This window comes from Ictalurus punctatus, chromosome 11, assembly GCF_001660625.3.
Source record: "Ictalurus punctatus breed USDA103 chromosome 11, Coco_2.0, whole genome shotgun sequence".
NCBI classification, from domain to species: Eukaryota; Metazoa; Chordata; class Actinopteri; order Siluriformes; family Ictaluridae; genus Ictalurus; species Ictalurus punctatus.
Genome location: NC_030426.2, coordinates 17753167 through 17763893, shown reverse-complemented (window position 1 = coordinate 17763893; position 10727 = coordinate 17753167).

The following is a 10727-nucleotide window of genomic DNA, read 5'->3' as shown; positions in this document are numbered from 1 at the left end:
TCATTACACTAATGATGCTATACTAATAAATGCTACTAATAAATACATAACAACCAATAAGTAAAGTAATAAGTGATAAACAAAGGTCATATTTTATACAATTTCTTTGCACAGCTTGAATTGTATTATTTCTTAATTATATAAAATTAAATCAATTGGTTTGTATTTATGTATTTATTTATTTGTTTGCTTGTTTGTTTGTTTGTTTGTTTACATAATGTTTTAATTTAATTGTTTTTCCTCAATGAATTTGTGTTACTTTTACTTACATGGCTTTGCATGAAAGGCCCTCTTTCATAGGGATTTTTTTGTTTGCCTATTTGTTTCTCAATACAGATTAAAAGGTAAATTCATATTTTGTTGTATAATGTGCTGCACACTAATTACAGTAGCAGTTATGGTGCATTTAATTATATTCTGACTCACTGTTTCCTGTGGAGAAATGTTTATGCATGATTGTTGACCTATTTATACATGTATACTGCATGCTATGTGTGCACTGTGTGTGTGTGTGTGTGTGTGTGTGTGTGTGTGTGTGTGTGTGTGTGTGTGTGTGTGTGTGTGTGTGTGTGCATGAAAGAGAGAGTGAATTACAAGTGAGAAGTGAGAGAGAATTACATGTTACTTGAAGATGTTGGATTTTGAGGTAAAACCAGACTATATATACTCAGCAAAAAAAGAAACATCCTCTCACATTCAACTGCTTTTATTTCCAGCAAATTTCTTAACATGTGTAAATATTTGTATTAACATAAAAAACATTTAACAGCTGAGACATAAACTGAACAAGTTTCACAGATATTTGATGAACAGAAACTGAATAATGAGTCCCTGTATTTGGGGGGGGGTGTGTGTGTGTCAATATTAACAGTAACAGTAACAGTAACAGTCAGTTAAAGGCCTCCAGCTGCTTTAAGTACTACAGTGCATCTCATCCTCATGGAATGCACCAGATTTGTCCGTTCTTGCTGTGAGATGTTACTCCACTTTTCCTCCAAGGCATTCGCAAGTTCTCGATCACGTCTGGGGGAACACACGGTTACATGTAATTTTCCACTGCAAGGACGATCAGCTGTCCTTCCTGCCTCCCTGTAGCACTGTAGTCTTATGTGTCTTACATTTCAGACATTGCAGTTTATTGCTCTGGCCTCAGCTGCAGTCCTCATGCCTCCCTGCATCAGGTTTATGGCATGTTCACGCAGGTGAGAAGGAACCCTAGACATCCTTCTTCTGGTGTTTTTCAGAGTCAGTAGAAAGGTCTCTTTAGTGTCCGAAGTTACTGTAACTGTGACCTTAATTGCCTACTGCCTGTAAACTGTCTTAAGGACTGTTCCACAGGTGCATGTGCAATAATTGTTTATGGTTCATTGAACAAGCGTGAAAAACATTGTTTAAACCCTTTCCAATAAAGATCTGTCAAGCTTATTTGGATTTTACAAAATTATATTTAAAATACAGTCTCCTGAGAAAGGGACGTTTCTGTTTTGCTGAGTATATATCCTTCAAAACATTTCAAACTAAAAAAATCGTGACTACATTAACTTGATATTGTATAAGTTTATTGTTGTGTAACATCTATTAAAAAAAAAAGCGTGATGTTAACACATTTTCCCAGCAAACCATGTTTTGATATTTGATACTCTGTGTACTTTATACTTACTTCACATTGCTAACCTTGGCAAGTTTTACCCCCCAAATTACCTGTCAAGCTGATTTTGTATGGACTGACCAACACAGTGATTTGGTAGTTGAGTGACTGTCAACAATGTGTATTTATGGAAGCTGTTGTTCAGAGGCAAACTGCCAGATGTCACCGATAAAGATGGCTGCTTAAGTCAAATCACCTCAGTGGCAACCAACAATCTGTCATAATGCACAGACCTGAAATACAACCCCTCAGCGCTCATTAAAATGAGAAAAGAGCAACAACTTTATTTGTCAGCCTGCCCCACCTTTCTCCCAGCTTAATTCCCTCTCTAATCATTTTAATTACAGAGGGGGGAAAAGCGCTGTTGATAGCAAAATGCTTTTTTTAAAGGGACAATGCTGTAATTATGGTTTGTTTGCAGGAAAGAGGCAGCTGTAAAACCATTTCCACTGTATTTGGTTTCAGAACATATCCTCAGTCTATTGTGTGAATGCAGGCTAAACAGAGTCTTAGGCAACAATGGCTTAACTAGCCAGGAAGCATTTAATACATATCCCAGTACTGTGGAGACAAAAATATCTCAAAGAATAAGTTAGTGAGACTGAATTAATAGAAAGATGCCACATATGCCTGTCGTAATAAGATCTTTATGAGAGGATAACACACACACACACACACACACATACACACACACACACACACACACACACACACACACACACACACACACACGCATGCATGCACGCTGTGTATTGAATTAATTCCTATGCGTACACACTTTTACTGATGAATATGACTATGAATGTCACAACATCTGCTTTATATTTATTTATTTATCTTTTTAAATATATAGCCTGTATATGCCACAGCCTGGTGGACGTTGAATGTAATGAAATAACTGACTGATTTTTTATTTTTATTTTTTTACATTTCAAAGTGTGTGCCTTTGTATGTGTGTGTGTGTGTGTGTGTGTGTGTGTGTGTGTGTGTGTGTGTGTGTGTGTGTGTGTGTGTGTGTGTGTGTGAGACACTGGATCTGAATCTGGGTCTGTTTACTGCTCCAAATATCTGTATCCATATTTATGTTCAGATTTACACCCAAAGTACCAAAGTGGACATGGCCTAAACAGGAAGATATTCCTCCACAAAACTACCACAATGCCCGCCGTAGAACCCAGAGGTAAACATGCTCTCAGCATGCTTTGTTAATTCTGGCTCTTGACAGTTCCTCAGCCTCAGCTACATCACTCAAGTTAATAATTGAGCTCAACTATGTGCGCAGGACTTTTTTTTTTTTTTTTATCTCGCTCGAACAGTTCTTATTTTTTATTTGTACATGTTCACAATATTTTCTAATGAGTTCTATTTCTAAAAATATAAACAAACTAATAGCCTAATTGAAAGCACCATGTCCCTGATCAGGCAGTTACTAAGGATGCTGTAAATGCATTGCGCAGCATCTTTCTTTGTCTTTCTTTGTTCCACAAGCTTCATATCTGACCATTCGCCCATGCCAACATGAAAGTAAAATCCCCCAACTTGGGTGACCTTTTTGTTGGGTCAAGGTCATGGGTGTAGGAGCAATTTTGAATCTTGGGGGGATGTTGAAATGCTAGGGGGGGTTGGAGGCATAGTCCCCCAAAAATATTTTTTTGGGAGCAGAATGTCCTAATTAGTGTGGTTGTAAGAGTATTTGAAGTGATAGAAGATTGATAAGACTCAGACCTGGGAGGAGAGATTATAAAGACTATGGTGCACAGTCAGAGAGATGGACTATAATATCAGTAGAACAAAAACTACTACATATCTTAAACTGCATAATATACTTTATTTTTAATAAAGGACATTTTCCAGCATCACGACAGAAAATGAAAACACACAGTCTCAAACTCATAGCTCTACCTCACCAACAGTGGGAGCGATCCTCACACGATGACGCCCCCGTCCCAAACAACTGGTAGCTATCCATACAACTTACAAGCTTCTCAGTCTTTTCTACTCCTATGACCTGCTGTTCATCCACCTCTGTCCTCTTCCTCTTAAAATATTATAGAATGCTCATCTCTGTGTGAACATTTTGACTAACGTTACCATTACATCGTTTATGGACACGTAGCGATGGCACATACACACAATTTTAGTGTGCTAGCAGGCTTGGAAACTTATGCGTATTTGACAGTTTCATAGACTAAATAATTATTTCAACAACAAAATTGTTGATCAAAACCAGCAAAAAATCAGCTATTTCATGGGCTGAAATAGCTACAATATTCTACCTCAAATACAAAGTGGTAAATCTTTTATCTACGTTAATGTGCCCAAGAGCGTTTGAATGCTATGTCGTAACCGCCCTCACCTCAGGACGCGAGGTTTTTTCTTTTCCACGGATGGTCACTATTCAAGTCATCTCCAAATGAATCCATTGCACTTTCATTGTGTAAGAGTAGCCACCTCTCTGAAAATACATACCAGGTTTTGCTTGTTACCTTGCAGTGACAGACACTTTGCTCTCGTCAAGCTTGGCAACAGGCAAACGGTTCAGCAGACCCTAGCTACTTGAGTCTGACCACTGCACTTATTATAGCAAAAGTTTTTTTTATTGCATAATGTTTCTAAAAGTTGCCGGGATGGATTCATTTGGAGACTGTCCAATTCAGATATCCTTGGAGACAGGCAGGCAATGGAAAATGAAATTTGAGATTAGGAAAAAGTGTGTGTGTGTGTGTGTGTGTGTGTGTGTGTGTGTAGGGGGGTGGGGTGGGGGAGGAGACAAAACCTAGATTTTGAAATGTGGGGAGGACATGTCCACCCCATGTATAGTCGCAATCAAAATTATTCAACCCCCATTGCAAATCGGTTTCATCGTCAAAATGTACAGACTTTCAGCTGTTTGCAATGAACAAATCAAATAGAAGCAATTGAAATAGTTCAATACAACGAATGCTTCACGTGGTTTCCCCAAATTCAACTGAAAATGCAACTTATAATGATTTCTCCAGTTTCAAAATTATTCAATACCTTTAATAAAATCCCTCACAACAGCACAAATATGCAAAATAAATTAATGTATTTCATATATAATGGCTCCTACACCCATGGTCAAGTGAGATTCCAGTCCTGATGCACGTCTCTAACCTCAAACAGATGTTCTGTGAACTGAATATCATGCCCAGTATTTGTATCTGTATTTGTATCCATTTAGAAAACATTCTCTGTTCATTCAAAATGTATTTGTTTTCAGTTACATCCCTAGTGTGTAGTCAGCATAGTCTGATGACCACAACTATAAACTTTGCATACTTTATAGCGCAGGTTATGTATTTACCCCATCTTGGACCCACTGTATGAGCTTTTTATCTTTTATTATTTTTATTTATGAGAAATCTCATTCGTTCATGTCATGATACACTTCCACAAACATGTATTGTGAAGATATCAGACTTTGATAGATCCCTGTTTTGTTTTTGTTTTTTTTAAATAAAACAGAGCGCTCACTCTCACTCGCACCATTGATATAAAACACCTGACTCTAATTTATCTAAATTACCTTCAAATTACCTGATAATCCTAGAGGATCACATACTTTTGCCACTCACAGATATGTAATATTGGATCATTTTCCTCAATAAATAAATGACCAGTTATAATATTTTTGACTCCTTTACTTAATTATGTTTTCGTTGTCTACTTTTAGGACTTGTGTGAAAATCTGATAATGTTTTAGGTCATATTTATGCCAAAATATAGAAAATTCGAAAGGGTTCGCAAACATTCAAACACCACTGCATTCTACTTGAACATTTTTTTCTAGCAGGCAGTACAATATAACAACATTGTTACTCTTACTTCTGCTGTCAGAACTGTGATAGAGAGAACCAGCCTGTGTCAGAGGCCTGCTGAAGATGAGTGCTGCGGTTAGACCTTAAGTGGCTAATGTGTCTCTACTATAATTCGCCAGCATTTAATTAGAAACCTAACTCATTTAAACTGGGCAGGAGTGGTGGAGGAAGAGGTTTGTGTCCTTGGCACAGTGTTCCTTGTTTTGTCCACAAGGCTGATGACGTTGGCTAGAGAAAAGCCATTTCCTTCCTCAGCTTTATTCTTTTCAGTTTGGTTTGCTATAAGAGTGTCATTGCTTTGTTCTTGGACTCTTTGACATGAACGAAATCAAAGATTATGTTTTATAAACCTGGCAGCTGGTTTGATTATTTGGCAAATGGTTTGTTAGATAGATAGATAGATAGATAGATAGATAGATAGATAGATAGATAGATAGATAGATAGATAGACGTATTGTGTTGAAAGGCCACCTTCTACATATAGAATGTATGTACATATGTCTTTGTGTGCCTCTAACTCTTTGCCTGCTGAATCTGTGTAATGAGAGCAGCACTTTTCTGTAGGTTAAACCTTGTGTTCCTTTCGCATCACCAGTATGATCAGAAACATCTAAATAACCAAAAGACAACAGAACCTTTCCAGACCCCTACTGGGGTATAGGTCAGTGTAAATACAGCTTACACAAGCCAGTTTACACATGAAACATACGACACTACCGACCAGAGGACAAGAGTGAATTTTTTATTATTATTATTATTTTTTTTTTTTTACATGGCTTGGGACTTGGGTTTGTGACTGTTTAATCATAACAAGTTACCTTTTTACATAATAAATAGATTTTTTAAATTATTCATTATAGCTATTTCTAAGTGAAAAGTGACCCACAGCTCACATATTACTGAGCAGTAGTGTGTACAACCAAGTTTGGTTTCCATTCTGTCTTAAAATTAAGTGAGATATATAAAATGAGGTTTTTTTTTTGTGATAACACTATCATTTCATTTTTATTTATTTATTTATTTTTTACTCCTCTCTAACACTTGCTTTAGTCTGATTATTTGTCTAGTTACTATGTAACTACTTTTGAGTAATACAGTACTTATTAATTCTGCTGGCTGTGAGCAAACCTGTATCCTGTTGGCTTGACTTTTAACACACCACATTTTCTGCCGTCTATAAGTATTAAGCAATCTGTTCACATTATCACTACTAACACCAAGCCCTGAAAGGTGGCAGTAAACTTTTTTTTTTTTTTTTTTTAAATTCTTGGCTCTATTTCATTACCTACATTTGAGGTTCATGAACAGTATATATAACAAACATTATTAAAGACAGCAATACTGAAGTGGCATATGTCTCATAAAAAGTTACTCTTTGAACTGTCATCAGATTTTTTCCACAAGCACACTCTGGCGTATTGTATTTTCATTGGTGTGTTAATACATGTAATAAATCTGAATTGATGGTATTATTGAATATGGTGGAAAAGACTTATAGAACTTCAAAACAAAACAAGACTTTAAACTCAAGACCTGGATATGGACCTGCTTATACTGATGACTATGCCAGCATATGTCATAAATATGATCAACTTTTTTGGTTTGTTTGTTTGACCTGATTCTCTTGATAATAGTTTACCCTGGTTGTGTGATCGTTGCTAGTTGAATGATGTAGCAACATTATTATTGATATTAGCTCTTTTGAGAAGATAAAGGCTATTATAAAATTATACACTTTAATGATACATAAAGAGCTATGTAGGCTACAGTAAATGCTGGATCTTATCTATTTTTATGTAGATATACATAGTCGCAGATGGTCAATTTGATCTCTAGGCCCAGCGTTTCAGCATTACAATAGTGAATAGCTAATTTTGTATCCAAAGAGCAGATCCTTACTCTAGCATGATGGCACTCCAGAGGGATCCAAACTTGTGACCTTCCAAAATACCACACTGTCTCATTCTCTTTCCTCTCCCCCTTCCATTTCAGTTCCTTCCCTCTTTCCTGCCCTCCCTCCTCTCCATTGTTCCTTGTCCTCTGTCTCGTGCTACTTTCTGTCATGGGTAGGGCTGATCCTCCATAGAGACGGAAGGCACAAACTCTGCTGGCTAAGGTAATAGGTTTTAGGCTGTCAGCAAGTTTTCATTGCTTCATAGCACTCATGCCTGCTAAATGCATCTTATGGCAAGCATGCATAGGCTCATGCAGTGCTTCGAACACTCAGGTCTTCATTTCAAGGTCAAACTTCAATGAAGTAGAAACAGTGTATTAAGATTCATTATTTTAAATATGCTTCCCTCATGTTATCCTTCTGACTACTCTCTCTTCTTGTTTGCAGTGAAAGTGTTATTTTTATTATAATTTTTTTTAATATACACAAACAGTTGGCTTTTATGAAAGCACTTGGGTGTTTATTAGCTCACGTTAAGATAAACTCTATAGAAGGTGAACAGGTTTCTGAGAAATTGCAGAGCTGCAGGTGTGTGGTTTAGTCCTACCGAAAGCATTTCCAGGAAATGTTGTAACCAAAGGAAATACCAAGAAGTATAATAGAAATTTGAAAGTACTCTTTGATTTTATACACAAAAAAGTTGATTATTACTCCCTCCTAACTAAAAAAGCTTACATGCAACAGAATGGTTTTATATAGAAGTGCACAATCTGTTGTTAAAAGGTTGTAATTATGCACCACTGACTCCTTTGACCAGTACGTACAGATAAATCTCAACTGATTTGCATATCATTAAGTGAATTCCCGAGCAAGTGAGCCAGTCCACTGTATTGTTTTTGCTAATTCTCTAAGAGTCGACCATCACCACTTTCCCAGCAATGTCAACTTAAGGTCACAGCTAGTGTGCTAGTTTGAGTGGGTGTCTGTGTTATTGGAAACAGAGAGGCCTTTAGTTATAACATGAGACACTAACTCCTGTTTTTTCTTCTCTATGTGATGAGAGACTGCACTAACAAAGGTCTCATTATTGCTACTGCTTTGTGCTGGTGTAACTTCATGGGTGATTAGTCCAAACAGGATAAATCACGCGTTTAATACCAATGCAGAATGAATAGAGCGCTAATCTCCCTTGGCTACATTTAGGTCTTCCGTCATTTCCTGGTGAAGTGCATTAGTGGAAGTGCATCAGTGGAAGTATGTCTGGATCATTAAATATTTAGGTTTCTGTTCACTTTTGCAAGCTTTCAGGTTTTAAATACCTTCCTTAATGCAATTCTGAACTGCTTTACAATTCTGGTTTATTAAATTTGATAAGACGCTTGCAGCAGTGTCTTTATGTGGTAGATGAGAGGGACTTTAGACGGGAAAGTTAGTGGAAACAATAGCAGTACTTTGATCCCACAACCCTTAGGAGTGGCCCACTCATATAGCCGTGCCAAGCTAATAGCTGAGAGTTCATGACTTGATTGCGTAATGGAGGTGTTGGGGAGGGAGGATCAGGGGGTGTTACTAATCCTGTGCTCTGTGCACAGAACATTGGAAAGGCACAGTTTCACTTCCCAACAGGGTTTCATGCTAATCTCATCTCTGTTTTTACACCAACTGTTACACCGGCACTACAATCTGACTCAAGCTCTGACCAAGTAACCTACAGTAATCACTGCGGCCTTACTCTGTGTAATGGTCTTGATATGCTAATGTGAATCACTGTAAAGAATGCACTCATCATACAGTATGATAATATCAACAATTGCTATCTAATTAATGGTATTTTATTAATGGCATTTCAATGCCAGGTTATTCAAGCATTTTAAAATTAAAAATGTAATTTGTGTTAATGATTAGCATCAACTTAACGTCTGAACTCGCCTGAATAACAAGAAAGCGCTTCTAGGAAGTCCTCTCAGATTTCAAGGTCACTTACAGGCTCATAAACTCTTGGGAAACTTCCAGACGGACAGAAAGTCACCTTGTAGCATATCCTGTTCTCTCCTGAATACAAGCACTTCTAGCCCCTTATCTAGTAGTTAGATGTGCTGCCCTTAGTGGACACACAAGATACAATCTCTCATCAGCACTTGCAATTTTTTACAATCATTGTTACTCTCATAATCTGACCTCCTGACCTCATGTATAACAGATCAGCCCGAGACACAATGGTTATCTATTGGTGATCAGACAGGTGTCACATATCCTTCTCTTTACAGTGCTAACATGTGAATATAATTAAGTAGAAAAAGGCTTCTTTTAGAAGGGCAGCATGTGATAAGCCTTCACTTGGACTTGGACATCTCTTCTGGATCGTGCCATTGTTTTATAATGCACTGAATATCAAACAGTACCACTGTCTGTATCACTTAATGAAGATTTTAATATTCTTGGACAAGTCAGGACTTAAAAGTGACTGTTCATGCTGGATATTCAATGTTAAGTCCTGGACGAAACCAGTTGAAAACTGGTAAACCAGTTTTTCACTAGTGTGCGACTTTAGAAAATGGAAATCTAGCCTGTCTGTCTTTATAGAAATAATGGTTGTGGATGGAACAGTGCATGGGGGTGGATGAGTTTGCATATTTGTGTTTGTGTGTTTGCCATGGAACAGGGTCATCACTGAGCTGATATACTCTACTACACATGTGCTATATGTACACACTCAGCATGTGTAGGCGCCTGTGTCTGTCTTTATACAAACAGACAAGACAGAGCCACACTGAGTCCTGTCTCACTCAATGACACCTGCTGTCCTACACAAGCATAGGACACGTATGACTTATGACCTAATTTATTAAATATTTTTTTCTGTAGACTCTGTATTTAGATTAGATATGAGCAAGTTATTATAAATTCATCTTTCTGATGATGTGCATTCAGTCCCCTTGTGTGTTTGTACTCACAAATAAGAGAAGCACATACTAAATTATGTGCACCCCAGCATGTGCGATACTATACTGTACTGTAAGTATGTGCACCCACATGCAGCTGTATTCTGTTCTACTGTGCTACATTACACTGTGTGCCGAGAGCATTGTCCAGTCACAACGATTGTCTTATAAATAGGTTTTCTCTTTGCATTCGTAAGTGTGTGAGTGTTTGACGTAGTCAGTCACACTTACTCTCTTTCTCTGAGAGTGATGTCTAATGGAAAACAATTACACTTGCTCCTTGGCAGCCTGACCCATCTAAATAACACCACATAAAAGATTGGGCAATCTTTTCTTCTTTTTCTTCTTCCTCTCTAGTCTCTCTCTCTCTCTCTCTCTCTCTCTCTCTCTCTATCTGTCTATCT